The following is a 17,000-nucleotide window of genomic DNA, read 5'->3' as shown; positions in this document are numbered from 1 at the left end:
ACTAATAGGAGAAAACATACACCCAATGTGAGGATATTTTTGTAAACGATATTTAGGGCATATTTATCAGGCAATATTTCTGTACATGATATTCTGATCTACAATTGGTCCAAGAGCAGATAAACAGATTATTGCATTATATAAGCACCAATAGTACTGCCATATGAAGTTCACCCCTTACTCCTTTATTAATTCTACAAATACTGATCCTAGGTGCTATCTAAAGGTAGTAGATACTTCTCTGTTCAGCCCCCTACCTGCTGAATGCCTTGCCTCTCAAACACAAAGCTTCCGATTCCTGACCTGTTTCAGAAAAAAAGTTAATACATATCTTTTCCAATAATACCTATACATTTGATTTTATATTAGGCCACTGCTAATAGAACTCTTGCAGTATTGTATGCATTAAAAATATTATCAGCAGAATTGCCATCAGTGCTCATTAGAGATTTTAGGGAGCAGGGAGTGAGTACATATCAGTTTTAGTAAAAAGGTGCCTTCTGATTGTTCCAATGATAACTGCTTCCATGCACACTTAAAGCGTTTGCATTATTTTTGGGGTACTCCAAATAGGGGTTGCTTCTTTGTCAGATTAGGTAGCAAGATTTGCCAAAATTCAAGAATTATTGAGAGACTCTTTTGCTATCTCTTTAAATGGATACTTTCCTGATGATGTGTCCGTTAGGCACACTTTTGCCCAAGTTTTAAAGGCATTCAACTTGACTTCATTGCTATGACACTTTATCATGCCAAAACTGTCTAAATTCTAAGGTTCTGCTCTTGGATGGCAGTCACTCTACATTTTAGCTATGTGACCAGTCTAAATCTGATGTACCATATCAGGTGGAAGGCCTAATAAAACTAATAAAAGAAGGAATCAATAGGAGGATGCAACTCTCAAAACTTTACTTGAAGTAAAATTTGAAGTAGACTTCCATAACGATCAGGAGATCAGTTAATTCAACAAATATGAGTTTTTAAAATCAAGTTTTAGATTTAATCACAGTATCCAAAAGGTTTTTGTTTAAAAGCTTTGATCAATGTTTTGTATGATAAAAAATGCAGGGCCTATAGAACTTTGGTGCAGACAAAAAAATGCACTATTAACTATCATAAAACTTTATAATGGATTTAGGGGCATAAAGGGACTAAAAATGTTTATTAAAAAATTAGTCTGGATTGGAAATGGATTTCAGGAAATGGAAGAGATTACTAACCAGACAATTTTGCCTCCTGCTGACTACGGAAGTTACATCTGTACCACTTTCTTCAGATCAGTCCTAACCACAGGATGCTTGAATTAACAATTTAAACTCCATATAAAAGGAAGCTAATTTATATCTGAAATATTAAAAATTAGTCATGCCCTTGGATCTGATTGGATTACAAGCACGGTACTGAAAAGATTATGAGCATCATAATCTGAACTGTACCAACTTCTCTCTACTTTTATAGTTCTCAATGAAACTTGGTCAGGTTCTGTCATTTACTCTAGTGTCCTGACCAGTTGGCAATAGAAAGGCCAAGAATCCCTTGGGAGCACCTAGGTTTCCATGTGAGGACAAGTACCTTACATCATATGTTTGCGCTGTGGTATCATCCACTGCAGACAGCAGTAGCTAACTGCCTTATTTATGTACTTCTATACACCCTCTAACTCTCTAAAGGTTTTCTTCTTGATTGCAAAAATGTTGAACTTTATTTTTTATTGACAGTCTCTTATACCTAATTCCAAATTCCAAACCTATACTCAAATTCAACTTGGAACTGAGGGGCAGCTTACTAGAAACATTTGCTGGTTCCACTGCTCCTCTTATTTCTACCAGGTCTACCTAGAGTCCTAGGTGTCATATGGACCTTTGCACCTAAAGTACTTACATTTCATGTTAAAGTGCTCCACACTGCTGACTAGTTGTCTGACCTCATGGAGACATGGCGACTGCCCTCCAGTGCCAGTTGGGTGCTTTGGCAGGATTCTGCGACAAAAGTCCCTTAGCAATTAATACCTCTCAAACCCAAGTGGTTGTATTTAGTAGAAGGTGGATTCTGTCCATGAGGCATTTGGGGACAGCTGATCTGACTGTCTCCCAATACCATTATTTGGGCCTTTATTTACATGTAAGTTGTTCTGGCGCCCACACTGGGAAATTGCAAAGAACAAGTCTTTTGAATGTATGGCCACACTGGTCAGTTTTAGCTGATTTTTTAGGGTTTACTAATGGACCTCTCTGTTAAAACTCCAACCATCTATGAGTATCCTGTGACGGTGCTGAACATTACATCTAGGTACTTGTTTCTAGGGAAAATGGTGAAAAACTGCTTCATTACTCGCAATCAACTTGGTTAGTGAGGCCAAATGTAAAAGAACGCCATTAAATCAAGTTAAATGTAAGTAATTTAATATAAATAAATTTGCAGCACAGCAACATGCACAACAGCTCTCCAGAGCAACACAGTGCAACTGATTGTCTGGAGTCTAACATTCTAAAAAAGTGTTCCAATGGAATTAGAACATACAACAAATAATAACACATGAATGCAACCTAGGTATTGCAAATGTAACATATATCATTTATTTAAAATAAAAGAAACAAGTAAGGAAAAAAAACAAGAAAGATAAATGCAAATAAACTATCTAACATAATCTACCAATTTAACAGGTAAGAATCTTGAACGTGTAGAGTCCTTGACCCTATTGGCCACCGAAGCATCATGTACATAAGTGGTATCAGAATAACTTGGTTGGACACTATAAGACATATTTGGAACAATTATATTACAATCCAAATCAACATTTTTGTCATTGGTTGAAATGATATTGGTCTTAAAAACTTTCAGGACACTTAGAAACCCGTCTGATGTTCCACAGCTTACCATCTTGAGTTATAATACAGTTGCTAAAAATCCTAGTGATTTTGATGGGTTTATAGAATTTACTCACACACTTACCCATTAAGCCAGGTTTTTTAATTCTCACCCATTCCCCTACTCTAAAGTTATGTTGCTTGGTATTCCATTTTTTGTCATACCAAAGTGTGTACTTCTCTTGTTTTTCCTTTACTCTTAAACTAGTATTAACTTTATTAAAATCATTCCTTATGTTATTTCCATATTTTTCTTTGAGCCACCATGGACGAATATTTGAAGCTGGATCCCTGTCCGTCAAAAAGCGTAATGGACTAACTGCTGTAATAGAATGTGGTGTAATTCTATACATCCATAATCTCTCCCTCAACAAATTTTTCCAATCTTCTCTTTCCTTAATCACTTCAAAAATATAACCCTTCAATACCCGATTGAAGCGTTCCACCTGGCCATTTTCATGTGCATACAGGGATGTAGTAATGTGTTTTATACTGTGACATTTAAGATATTCCTCCATATCAGTAGAAATCAGTTGAACTCAATTATCTGTAACAATTGTTGAGGGACAACCTTCCCTTGAAAAAACGCCCTTGAAAAACTCCAACACTTTTTGGTAGTAGCCATTGGAACCAATTTAACTTCTTGCCATTTTTAATGATAGTCCACCAAAGCATATCGTGAATCCAATGGTAAATTAAGAAAAGGACCAGATATATCAAATGCCAGTTTGTTCCAAGGTTCCTGTGGCCAATCCACACTTTTAAGAGGAGGAACATTGACCTTCAGCATTTTATCACTTGAAGTGCAATGTTCACATTCTCTAACTACACAGTCTGCCATGCGATCCATTCCTGGCCACCAAAAGTAACTTCTAATTAAGCGTTTCATAGCAGACATACCTGGATGGGAATTATGCTCTAATTTAAGAATAATTTCTCGCACACCAACAGGTGGCACACACTTTCCACTCTTATAAATGAAATCCTAATCCAACTTTAACTCATCTGATACTTTAAAAATGGGTATAAGTTCTTCAGAAATACGATTCCTCTTGGGCCAACCTTCCATCATATATCTCTTGACCACTTGCCATAAGACATCATTTTTTTCACTGTCTTTCCATGTTTCCTCTGATATATCTGAAAAGGCACCAACACCACATCCTGAATTGTGGTGACAATATCTACATCATCATCCTTTTCTTTATAATTTAAGTCGCACGGATGACGTGACAAAAAGTCAGCTGTAACATTTTCTTCCCTGGTACAAATTCCGTTTTGAAACAATATTCCTGTAATCTTGACGTTAACATAGCAATTCTTGCGGTAGAATTCCAACCAACCACCCGGTGAAAGAATATTTACCAAAGGTTTATGATCCATCCTCAAAATAAAAGTGGTTCCCCTAATGTAATTCCAGTAATACTCTATAGCCCAAACACATGCTAGCAACTCCTTTTCTATAGCTGCATAACGCCTTTCAGTTTCATCAAAGTTCTTGAAGCAAAAACACACATTGCATTCTACATTTCCACTTTTTTGTGACAGAACAACACCAATACCATATAGACTCACATCAGCCGTGATAATGCATTGTTTCTTCGTGCAAAATGGCCTGAGGGTGTGCTCACAATATCCTGTTTGATCTAATTAAATGCATCTTGTTGCAGTTCCATCCATTCAAATAAAGCATTGTGTCTTAACAGCCTTCTCAAATGTTCCATTATTGTAGCAAAGTTTGTCACAATCTTCGAATAATATTCACACGTGCCCGCAAAAGATAGTAATTGCTCTTTGTTCTTAGGAGCTGGAGCATTTAGTATACCATCAACATTAGATTTTTTTGGTACAACTCCATTACCAGTTAGAGTATGACCTAAATATGCTACACTTTTCTTAAACATTTTACATGTGTGAGCTTTCATAGTCAAACCATTTTTTTAACCTATAACATACTTCAGACAAATGTTTTAGATGATCCTGATCATTTTCTGAAAAAATTAAAATATCGTCCTGAAAACATTTGACAAAATTATCAATGTCCCTGAAAATGTTAAGCATGACTCTGATGCAGCTGAGGCTAAGTCAAAGGGCATTCTTGTGTACTAATATAACCCCTGTGGAGTTATGAATGCTGTTAACATTTTTGAATCATCTGTCAAAGGAACCTGATGATACGCTGATCTCAAGTCTAATGTAGAAAAAACGTTGGCCCCCTCTAACATAGAAACTACCTCATTTATGTTTGGTAATGGGTGGCAGTCCACAATAATTCCAGAATTTAAGGCTCTTAAATCCACACACAGTCTCAATTTTTTATCCTGTTTTTGAACCAAAACTACTGGCGAAACCCATTCAGATGAGTTGATTAGTTCAATAATGCCTTCTGTTACAAGTTCTGTGAACATTTCCTTGAGCTCCTCCCTTAAATTAATCGGTACCGGTCTTATTTTTTGTCTAACTGGTATAACATTAGCTTAAAGTTTGATCTGATGAGGGTAGTCTAAGTTTTCCCAAAGAATCAGTAAAAACTTCTTTGAATGTGTCTTTTACAAATCTTTCCATGTTCTCACCACCTGTAACTGAAATGTAATTAGTACCTACCGATTCATCCAAAATCACGGGATCCTTAAGTCTGGGATTCAACATTATTTCCAGTTTCCAATGATCCCTCCAACCATGTACATTTATTCCTTTCACAGCAATATACAGATGTTTATTTGCAATTCTTTTCTTCAAATGCAACAGTGTTTCAAAATAACCCACCATGTCAATGCATGAAAAATCATAACTTACGGGATTTATGTCAGAAGGAGTAATTTTATTTATTTAAAAAATGTGGCTAAGTTTTTCTTCAAAGTATTGTTTTGAAATTATAGTCCATGGTGATCCAGAGTCAGCCATGAGACTTAACTCCACATTTGATACTTAAACAATGAACATGGGGTAATTAGTATCAGGCCTGTCATTTGAATCCCCCACGTTTGCTATGCTATTTCGTAGACAAACAACAAACCCTGAATTAGTCGGTTTTTCTAATGTATTTTCCATTCCTCCATTGTTTCCACTTTGTCCAGAACCCTCTATCATAGACGAAATGCTTGGACGATATTGCGTAGAATTTTTTTTTGATCTCTGCACATATTTGCAAAATGTCAACTCTTCCACAGTTTTTACACTCTCTTCTAACAGCTGGACATCCATTAAATGAAGACACATGGTTTTTATTGCCACACCTGTAGCAATATATATTTTTCCCATTTCTCTCAAATCTTTTATTAGTATTGAAATTTAAATTTTGGTTTCGAAAGGAATTTATATTATGTGTATCATTCTTTATCTCATCCGGACGTTTTACTGCACAAAACTCTTCAGTTTTTTCATTTTTATCTATATATATAAAATCAAAAGTATGTCTGTTTGTCCAACATGCATTACGTCACCATTCCTCCGATCGCCATGAAACTTTGGGAAGTTGCTGAGTACACTTCCGCGAAGGTTTTTGGCAATAAATAAATAAATAATTTGTTAAAAGTTGTTGAGTACACTCCCGCAAAGGTTTCTGACAAATAAATAAATAAAAAAATAAAAAAATGTTATATATCAGCCCCCCCGACCCCCCAGGGCCCTCATAATCTTTCCAATACTGAACGTTTACAGTTTACGGTGCAATTTGCTTTTGCAATGACCATCAACAAAGCACAAGGACAATCGCTGCAAGTGTGTGGACTATATTCGGAGAATCCGTGCTTCTCACATGGACAACTGTATGTGGCCAGCACACGCGTCGGAAAACCTTCTGATGTATTTGTGTACGCACTAGACGGAAAAAACAAAAAATACTGTGTATCCATAAATAAACAGAATTAAAATAACACTTTAAAATGTTTTCCATATTAAAATGATTAAGTTTCAATAAAAATGACACAATGTAAATTGAATGTTATCATAACAAGTTTCCTTAAATTTCCTTTCTTCTGAGATCGCAGCAACGCGCTACGGGTAAGCTAGTTACTAATATTCTTAACCGTATGCATCCATTTTTCTGTTTGTTCAAATGCTTTTGCCTTTGAAATATATCCTCCGAAAGTTTAGGATCAACCATCACCCACAGTTGTTCCTGCGCTTTTTTACATCTGACATGCACTATTATTTGATCTCTTATCATTTCATCACAAATGTTACTAAAGTTACAATGTAGACTTAAGGTGCGTAAAGCGGTTAAAAAATCATCAAACGATTCATTCTCTTCTTTTGTATTCTGGCATAAAATGTAAACCTATTCAACGCAATATCTAGAAGGTTTAAATCTTTTCTCCATCCTAAGCAACGCTTCATTGTCCACATTGGTAGCTTCTCCATTTTCAGTAACAGATATTTGAGACAAAGCTCTAAAGACCATCTGTCCTTCCGAACCAAGGCAATGTAACAAAACACTTTTTTCTTTCTGCTCCCATTCTTTCTCCATCTATAGCTTTCATGTAATTTATAAATTCTTCTTTTCATCTTGACCATGGTAGTGGTGGTTCCCCCTCACATTGTAAACATTTAGCCGTTGGATCAAACTGCATTTTTAATAATAGTCTTTATCTGTAAATATGTCCTTTTCCTGTAAATTGATATACATTTATTTTTACATGTATTTAATAACTGGTATACCTGAGCATACTCCCCCCTTTTTTTTATACACTGTGGATTGTATGTTGAAAATAGGTGTGACTTAATATTATTCCTTCAATTCCAAAATATGAGTTGATGTGCCCCTTTTTTAAAAAAAACTAATATTTGACAACAAGTAATTTCATGTTAAAAGGCTTAACACCTTACTTGTATTCATCTTCCTTAAAATGTTCCAGATCAACGCTTTTAAATTTCAATAACACAGCATTAAAAGAAACCAATTGTTTCCCTTTCCAGCCAGCGACACGTTGCTAAGGCTGTATCTAGGAAAAACAAAATGCCCCCCACGTTCTTGCGTGCTTTTGTCACTGTTACCCAGAGTGCATTGCGCGTCCCAGAATGCTTCAGTAGTCTTCCAGCATTTGATGCGCTAGCGAGAATCCAATGTGAATGAAAAGAATGGCGTTGAAGTTCCTGAATCCGGCTCTTGCCAACACGGAGCTTGTGAAGCTTCAGAGCCGAATTTCAAAAGATGCTTGCGCGTGTTGGCTGGTAGGCACGTTTATTTCTTTTTAAAAATATCCAGAGTTGTAAGCAAAGAAAAATAAATTATGAGGACAAAACCTTCAGCAAATGATAGTGTTGGTTTCCAATCTTACTCTTTGCTGTTTCTTCCTTTCTTTTTATAAAACGGTTACCTTCCTTTCAAAGGCGGTTGCCCAAATATGATCACGAACCAACCCTTTTGTAATGAAAATCGGAATAATGTTAAATCCAGGTTCTTCTTGAAACATCCAGCATGTATTTCTCTTATAGATAGTAATTCAACTTTTTCTTCGTTTTTTTCTTTTGAATATAAATCTCCAAAATAATTCTTCCTTCAAGAACACAACTCCTCTGTGCTGCTTACCTTTGTTGTGAGAAGTGTTCTTTTCCCTTGTCGCCATTAAAAGAACTCCATTAAATCAAGTTAAATGTAAGTAATTTAGTACAAATACATTTGCAGCACAGCAACATGCACAATAGCTCTCCAGAGCAACACAGTACAACTGATTGTCTGGAGTATAACATTCTATAGAAGTGTTCCAATGGAATTAGAGCATACAACAAATAATAACACATGAATGCAACCTAGGTATTGCAAATGTAACATATGCGTAGAACTTGGGCTTGCCTCTACGAGGCATCTTGATGAGTCCTGTAGTTACATTGTTTTGTAATTTACCTATGCACCTCAAACCTTCACTTGTGAAGGGCTTTCTTTCATGATTTGCCTGAACATGCTTTACTTGGACATCGCCAATTCATAAACGTTTGCATGAGCTTTTTGAAAACTGTAAAATGAAGCTGTAAGTTATGACTTGACAACAGCTATCCACCTAAACAATGCAATGCTAAAAGTGCAGATGGCTGCCAAATCTGATTTGGAGCATGTAGAAATTGTTACACTTATTTTGATGTTGGTCACCCGACTTGGGACCTAAGGAGTACTTATCCATTACTCCCAATCTAGATCTCAACAACAGAAGATGTGCCTTCTCCTCATCTTCAGAAAAGAGCTCAGAATGTATCCATAAGGATTCGTTTTGTTAGCTTACCATATATATACACAAATAGCAACATATATGGGCCTGATTCCGATTCTGGATTTTTTTTTCCATACAAATAGGATTTGTAGTTTTTTTCCATACAAATTGTACAAGTCCCTTCCAAACCGTTTAGTACGATTCGTACGGGAAAAATACATACAGATCGGCCCAATTCTTACAAATCGGATCGGGAAAAGCTGTACGACACGGACTTGTAAAAAAGACCATACAAATTGTAAAAAGGCTGTCCAACCCGTCAAGTAAGATTCGTACCAGTTTGTCAGCATACGATTTGTATGGAAAATGGCCTATATACGGGGAATGACTCGTACCGGGCAACAAAGCGAACCCCTATACGCCTCATACCCTGGTATGACTCGTTCCGGGGGTATGACTCATACCGGGGTACGGGTCGTATAGAGGTATGAGGCGTACAGGGGTCCCCCCACATGCGAGGCATGTGTATGATGCGTACACCAAAATCGCATATGTGCGCACCGTACCCCAAAATCACCCGTGTACGCACTGTACCCCAAAATCGCGTATGTACGCACCGTACCCCAAAATCGCGTATGTATGCACCGTACCCCAAAATCGCCCGTGTACGCACCATACCCCAAAAATCGCGTATGTACACACCGTACCCCAAAATCGCCTGTGTACGCACTGTACCCCAACATCCCGCATTTACACACCGTACATACGCGATTTTGGGGTACGGTGCGCACATACGCGATTTTGGGGTACGGTTCGTACACGGCCGATTTTGGGGTACGGTGCGTACATACGTGATTTTGGGGTACGGTTCGTACATGGCTGATTTTGGGGTATGGTGCGTACATACGCGATTTTGGGGTACGGTGCGTACACAGGTGATTTTGGGGTACGGTGCTTGTACGGTGCGTACACGACCAGTACCCCTTCATCGCGTATGTACGCACCGTACCCCACTTTCCGTGTCATCCGTACGCACTGTGGATACGCACCGTACCCCTGTATTCATGGGGTGTACGACGCGTACATGGGGGGGGTCTGTCTCGTACTGTTTTACGGGCGTACAAGGCTTTCCCCGCACTTTTCGGCTCTTGTAAAAAAAGAGCCGTACCGCATGCCGTTTGTACGAATCGTACTTGCCGGGTTGAAAACTGCTGCCGGGAATACATGGGAACGTCGCGTACAGAGCAATCCGAATCGGAATCGCTTGTATATACGAGTTGTATGGTCTTTTTTACAATTTGTATGGAGTGCGTCTATTTGTACGGATCGTACTTCCTAGGCTGTAGGGGCCTCCTTACAAGTATGAGTTGTATGGAGAAACCGCTCCATACCACGGTTTGTACAGTGTTTTTCCAGGATCGGAATCAGCCCCTATGTCTTCTCATTTGTTATAAGTCTGTGGTTGATTTTTCAAAAGAAAGTATGACAGATCAAGGAGCTCACTTAGGCCTTTAGATGCAATGAATATGTTCTGCCCTCAGAATCAAACAATGGAAAAACATATGTGTATAACCCCCAAATAGATGGCCTCCTTGGAAGATATAAACAGATAAATTAATATAGATGCTCTGGAAAATTCTTAGACCAGAGGAAAGTATTGTTTTGAAGCATTGATATTAATTTTATTGATATTACTTAGCACACAGTAGGATTAGTCACTTAAAACTCAGATTTGATACTGGTTAGGTGTGCTTTACAAGCAATGGAAGGAACAACCAGCATAACATCCCCTGGACATCAAATAACCTTTGAAAAGCGCAACTGTAAACTGTGGGTTTACGCTCCAGTATAACTGCCAACATTTGTGGAGAATCTTTTAAATTAATAAGATAACAAGGGGCTCAGCAGGTGTAGATTAGACAGAGAAGGTGTGAAAAAGATCAAAGATTCCTCCATGTCACCAGTTGGATCTCAAATTGCAGGGGGTTAGACCTTGCTTTTACCGACCACCAACAGACTATCCAGGTTCTCATTGTTCGTAATTCATAAATGAATTGTCCTTTTCCTTTGAAATATGGAGACCTATTTTCTTGTTTAGGTATGGGTGATATATTTATTTAATGCTCTTTTGTTTGTTTGAGGAGTTGCTGTCAGTGATATATTTTTTGCTAGTCTAACCTACCAGTCTCTTGTTTAGTTTTTATTCAAGTGGCATCATCCTTTTAATATTTAAAGTCCTAGATTATATATTGAAGACAATGTAGGGGCCATTGGTGAGTCAAGAAGTTGACTGCATGCTCATTTCAGGAAATTATTGGTGACTAGAATGGATTGCCTTTACTGTCTATTTGCTAACCATTATAAAGAACATCGGGGCATATTACCAACAACTAGCGATATTTATCGCTAAGTAGGCTTAGCTGCAAGTTTTTTTATCGCCGTGTATCGCCGGATATTATTGATGAGATAACGTGCTATTAGCAACGTTTATCTCAAAAGCGATAATATTTCCGGCCATAGCGGCGAAATCCGTGAATATCGCTGAGAATACAGCGATATTCACGCATTATCGCTAACAGGGACTTAACCATTATATCCACCTCCCATTGAATATAATGCCTAAGAACTGGTCTGAGCAGGCGTTAGTTTTTGGAGATATTCGCGCTTAGCGTGAATATTTCCATCACTACGCTTGCCTTGCTAATAGGCGATAGCGACGTTAGCGAATGCTTTCAGTCGCTAACAGGTTGGGTACGCCCACTTTGCATGTCATTAGCGATAAATATCGCTGACATGCAAAGCGGGCCCCAAACCACTCGCTATCGCCTACAAGCTGTCGCTAACTGCTGTTAGCGGCAGCTTGCTAATAGGGCGATAGAATTATCGCCACTTAGCGGCCGAAAATGATAGCTAAAGCGGCAATAATCATATATCACCCGCCTTGGTAATATGCCCGATCATTTTTTATCATACGCTCCCCACTTTTTCCTGGTGGGTTTTATTGTCTTAAGAACTCTGGGCTATGACACTGCATAATAGTGCCACAGCACTTGTACTGTTTACCTAAAAGATGCACTGTGCCAGCAGTGGTTCCCTGTTGAGGACGTCAGGGCTCCGCCCACCCAGTTTTCTAAGTTATGCGTATGGTAGTTGCATGAAGCAATTACCATCCAGATAATTTCTTAACTTATTAATGAAATAAGGGCTTTAAATCTTGCCTTCAGTGTCTGACTACCTCTAGTCCATGCAAACACAAGTCAGGGAGCTAGGCACTACACAGAGGCTAGTGCTCATGCCCCAAATCGCATTTTCCATTTTTTTTTTAAAAATCCTAAGCAGGTTAAAGACTGACTTATTGCCAACCCTGGCCTGCAATTTTCGGTGGTCTCAAGAGACCTCCCATGCATGTTGCGCAGCAGTGTCATATTTTCAAGCAGTCCTAGACGTCCAGGGTCCCGATCAATCACAAACTGTGATTTTCAGTTGGTGCTTTGTGCTTTCTTGCACTTTTTGCCTTATAATGTAAAACATCATGTCTCTGTTTCTCCTTACACAATTGTAATTCAAATGGTGCCTTTTGCTAATTATAATTTCCTTGATTTATCTAAATTATTTGTTGAATTTATTTGTGTTGGTTTCTTGACTTTAAAATCGGTACTGCTTCAACATGCATTTCTCTTGGGAATAGTCTGCTGCTTGTGCCATTGGTACCAGGTGCTGATCAGATTTTCTCTTAGAACTGTCTTGTAACCTAAGCACATTGTACTTACTAAGTTGTTATGTGTGCCCCTGCCAATGAATAACCTATTTCCTGACATTAAAATAAGAAAATCCATTGACTTAATAAACCGGCGACAATTTCCAAACAGCTGCCCGCAGAGCCATGGGACATTCAGAAACATACTGAGTAGGCTGCCCTATAATTGAGAGAGACACTTCATGAGAAACATAAGACCTGTTTTTCCAGGCAAACCCTGGGCCTGCCAAGCGCGCCGTTTAAAGGTCAGCACTGGAGATTGCCTTCATAGCGCGGGAACACTCTGAATTGAGTTAACCAGGTGCTTTATAAATCACCTAATTATTATTATTATTATTATTATTAATATTATTATTATTATTAGAGGCTTTAAGGTCTCACAGGAGACCAATTTATAATGCTTAGGGGTCTGATTACGATGTCGGACGGACCCGAGTCACTACATTTGACTTGTATTTCCATAGTTTTAGAAATCAAATATTTGATTTATTTGTTTTCTTTGTTCTTGCCACTCTCTAGAGAATGGTATTCATTTAATTTTGGGGGTGATAAGGAGCTGCTTTAAGAAGCTGGTTAAAATACCAAACAAAGTGTAGGTGATTTTTCCCCTGGCTGGGCAACCAACTGATCTCTCATCTTCATACGAGTGGTTCACACGCCGAAGTTATAGCACAAGTCCTCCCAAGGCATTATTGAAAATTATGTTCAGTAACTTTTACTCACGTCAATACATTTAGCAGCCAAGTATATGTTCAGTCAGTGCTTGGAAGGTCATAGTTCCTGCCGCTCATTAGAGAAGATTGCAAACAGCCTGGGACTCATGTGGAGTGCAAAAAAACAATGGATTTAGGCCCAGATCTTTGTACTGGGGTGAATGTAAGACATTGTTCTGCATTCTGTCCATCAACTGTGTTTTTTTCAATTTTCACCCCGAGTAGGCTGGGTATGCTCAGACGTGAGTCCCAGGCTCTCCACATCACTGGAGTCAAGCTATCCAGGCTGAAGAAGGCTGATAGCCAGAAACCGGTCCTTGGATGCTTGATTCCGGTCTAGGAAAGACATGGCTTGGTAGTTCGGGCTGGACTGTTCCCATGAGGCACAGGGTCAAGGCTGATTTGCATATAGCCATTGTCTGACCTAGGGTGGTGTGGAGTGCAAACAAACGATGGATTTAGGTTCAGGTCTTTGTACTGGGGTGAATGTAAGACATTGTTCTGCATTCTGTCCATCAACTGTGTTTTTTGCTCATTAGAGAAGAGCATTTATTTCATGTAGAACAGCTGACGTGCTGCTTTCAGAAGTTGCGAATAATCTCAAATACAGTCTAGACTGGTCTCACTGACTCAGTCAACCAATTGAACTCCTTCGTGGTCAGAAGGAGCCCTGTAAACATTTCACAGGTGAGGTGTCCATCCTTTGCTTATGGCACCAGTCCGCCCAAAGCATTACGGGAGATGTAGTTCACACACACCAACACCCACACTCTCTCGCTCTCCCTCTTGCCTCTCAATCTCTGGGAGTTCTCAAGGTAAACAGTGAGAGGCACTGGACTGGAGTTATCTGCTTTAAGAGGAAAGAGGTATATTATAATTTATTGAAAGCAATGTATCACAGGAGTGAGATGGTCCCCCTCATCTCCTGCTGAGAATAAGGGCAACCTTCATTGGAAACTGACTGGAGGGTTGAGTGCTGCTTATACATGTGAAGATCCTGACTCACTTTCTGCTCACATTGCACCCTCAATGTAGGAATAATACGACTGAACATATTTAGTTGATGTCCAGGGAATGGATCTGAGGGTTAGTCGAGTGTGTCTCCCACAGTAAGACTTGTTCATTCTCCTTCAAAACAGCACTTTTTTTGCACTGCTGTGACTCTTACCTTGTCTTGCATTTAACCACATTGACCCAGAGGTAAAGGATACATACCTCTTAGTCTCTATATCAATATTTTGTTAGATGGCTGGTCACTTCAAATAGAAGACATGGATGACTGCATACACCTGTGCAAAAAGCCAGTGGCGCTTGCTCACTCCCACCACGTAATCTGTTGCGACATGTGTTCAATACCTCTGTCACGAGTTAGGTACCCAAACCAGTGGTATAAGTGCTGCATTGTTTGGGAGGCTAAGCAGTGGATAACTGAGCTAACAAGCACATATCGGGTGCATACAGGGAGGTGACCTGGTAAGAGCAACCGTTGTTTTCTTTAGCAATTGACCTGAGGAAGAGGTGGAACTGTTATTGGATCACCGAGGCCTTTGCCGGGTGAAGCATTATGTCTGTGCATAGTCATGAGTTACATGTGGGCACAGGTTCCTACTTTGCTCTCCTCAGCTTGCCGAACTCTACCTCTCCGTGTCAGCATACTGTCCACCCTGAGTCACAAGCTATTGAGTGGGCGCAATGCTGCTTCATCGATGCATGGATTGCTACTGTTGTGAAGGGTCCCCTCTCGTGCTTGAATGCTCTGGACGCTTCACTTGGCCCAAGACTCAGTGGTGGGAACTTGTGTTGAGGAGAGAAAGTGGGTACTTTCTACAGTACTCAGGAGAAAAGGTGGGTACTTTCTACAGTACTCATGCGAAAAGGCAAGTACTTTCTACAGTACTCTTGTAGCTCGAAGACAGAAGTACTCAAAAGAGGCAGGCTTCAAAGGTACTGGATTGTTGCCATTTATATCAATTTAGATGGAATGAATTTTATCCAAATGAATGATGAGATGGTTTATGACCCAAAAAAGCCAGAACTCAAAATGTTAACCAGTTGTGGTCATTTTCTATCATTAGTTATCCTATGGCAGTTCCAAACAGTGCATTTGTATCTCTAATATCCCTATATCTGTCTTCTGTTTCTCTAGGGTGAGTACATCTTTCGAAGCGGACCCCAGGTCTATCCAAGGGAGTGGAGCACAAGCTGGGAAACAGCCGTCAGTGACTGTCGCCTGCACTGCTCCTGAATGCAATACAAAGTAGAGCCTAGTTTTATATGGTTGTTATAAACACTTTTGTACATTTGTCTGCTTTTCTAAAAACTAGATCAAAATAAAATGCCAATGTTTGAATAGTTGTAGGACCCAGCCCTGAGTAATGAACCTTAGCAAGGTATCTGTCTGTTACCTTCTCAATCATATCTGCAGGGCTGCATTACATGCTTTTGTAGCATTTTTTATGCTGACACTACTTCAAAATTGAATGTTTGTATCCTTACCTAACGAAAAAAGTTGATTTTGAATTGTGATTTATGATTAATTATGTTGTGGTTTATCTAAAATGTCAAAAATTGTATGAGTTTAATAAATAAAATAAAATAAAGTCACTTTGAAGTAATTGAGTATGTATGATACAGGTAGCTGGCTTTTTGTGGTTTTCACTCAGCATCTGGAGAGGATTCTCAAGCGTAACATTTTCTATGAAACCTCAATATATATTTTTGAATCCTCATTTAACGGAAATTAGTGTGCTTTAAAAGTGTTTTTTTATTGTTATACTTACAGTGAGAGTTAGCAGTGGTCCCCTGGTCTGCTGCATACTTCCCAGAAACTACCCGAAATCACAAAGGGAAAGGGGTCTTTTCCCTTTGTCTTTTCAGTTACAACTCCAGCTTGGGATCTGCAACTTTTCACTGGTTTGCGATCTCTTTTACTTTCGTAAACCATTGATACGAATGGATAGGAATTGCAACTTGAAAGGGATAACTACAGCATGCCGTTTCCAAATTACGATTCGTAATCCATTTCTAAATCCATTTTAGGAGTCAGTGAAATTTTGGTAATGCCAAAAATGGGATTAGTGCATAGTACAAAACTTTTTAGGAATCGCAAACCCACAACATTAGCGAATTCCACAGTTTACTACTTCTAAAATGTTTCATACAGCTGGCCCTATGTTGGGTACATTGCCAAACACCCTTCCTTATTATACTCATTTTGATCATTCCTGAAAGCTATAAACACCTTTCAATAGCTAAAAACCTCAAATGCCGCAAATCAATCCGTAAAGAAATGTAGTGGTCAACTGGAATTTCTATAAGGAAGCTGCTATTTCTCATTATTGGTTTTGGAAGGTTGTGTTTACCATACGGGAATGGTATGCAATTGTGCTGTGCAGTCACTGCGAATCGTCACATTAGTAAGAAATGTACCTCACAGGTAGGTCATAATGAGGGATATTGTATTCAAACAATTACCTGAAAGAATATTCCAATATCACTGTTGTCAGTATCTATCACTACT

General features: G+C 38.9%; 1 protein-coding gene across 1 annotated transcript in view; it reads left to right on the top strand.

Moving 5' to 3' along the window:
- IGFBPL1 (insulin like growth factor binding protein like 1) overlaps positions 1-16,088 on the top strand; it is a 256,928-nt gene extending 240,840 nt beyond the window's left edge. Inside the window, exon 5 of the mRNA XM_086963205.1 lies at positions 15,627-16,088. The gene's annotated coding sequence lies outside the window, so the exon portion shown is untranslated. The remainder of the gene's footprint in view (positions 1-15,626) is intronic.
- Positions 16,089-17,000: the final 912 nt, after the last annotated feature.

Source organism: Lissotriton vulgaris, chromosome 3_1 (genome assembly GCF_964263255.1).
Source record: "Lissotriton vulgaris chromosome 3_1, aLisVul1.2, whole genome shotgun sequence".
Taxonomy (NCBI): Eukaryota; Metazoa; Chordata; class Amphibia; order Caudata; family Salamandridae; genus Lissotriton; species Lissotriton vulgaris.
This window is presented reverse-complemented; position numbering and strand designations above follow the sequence as displayed.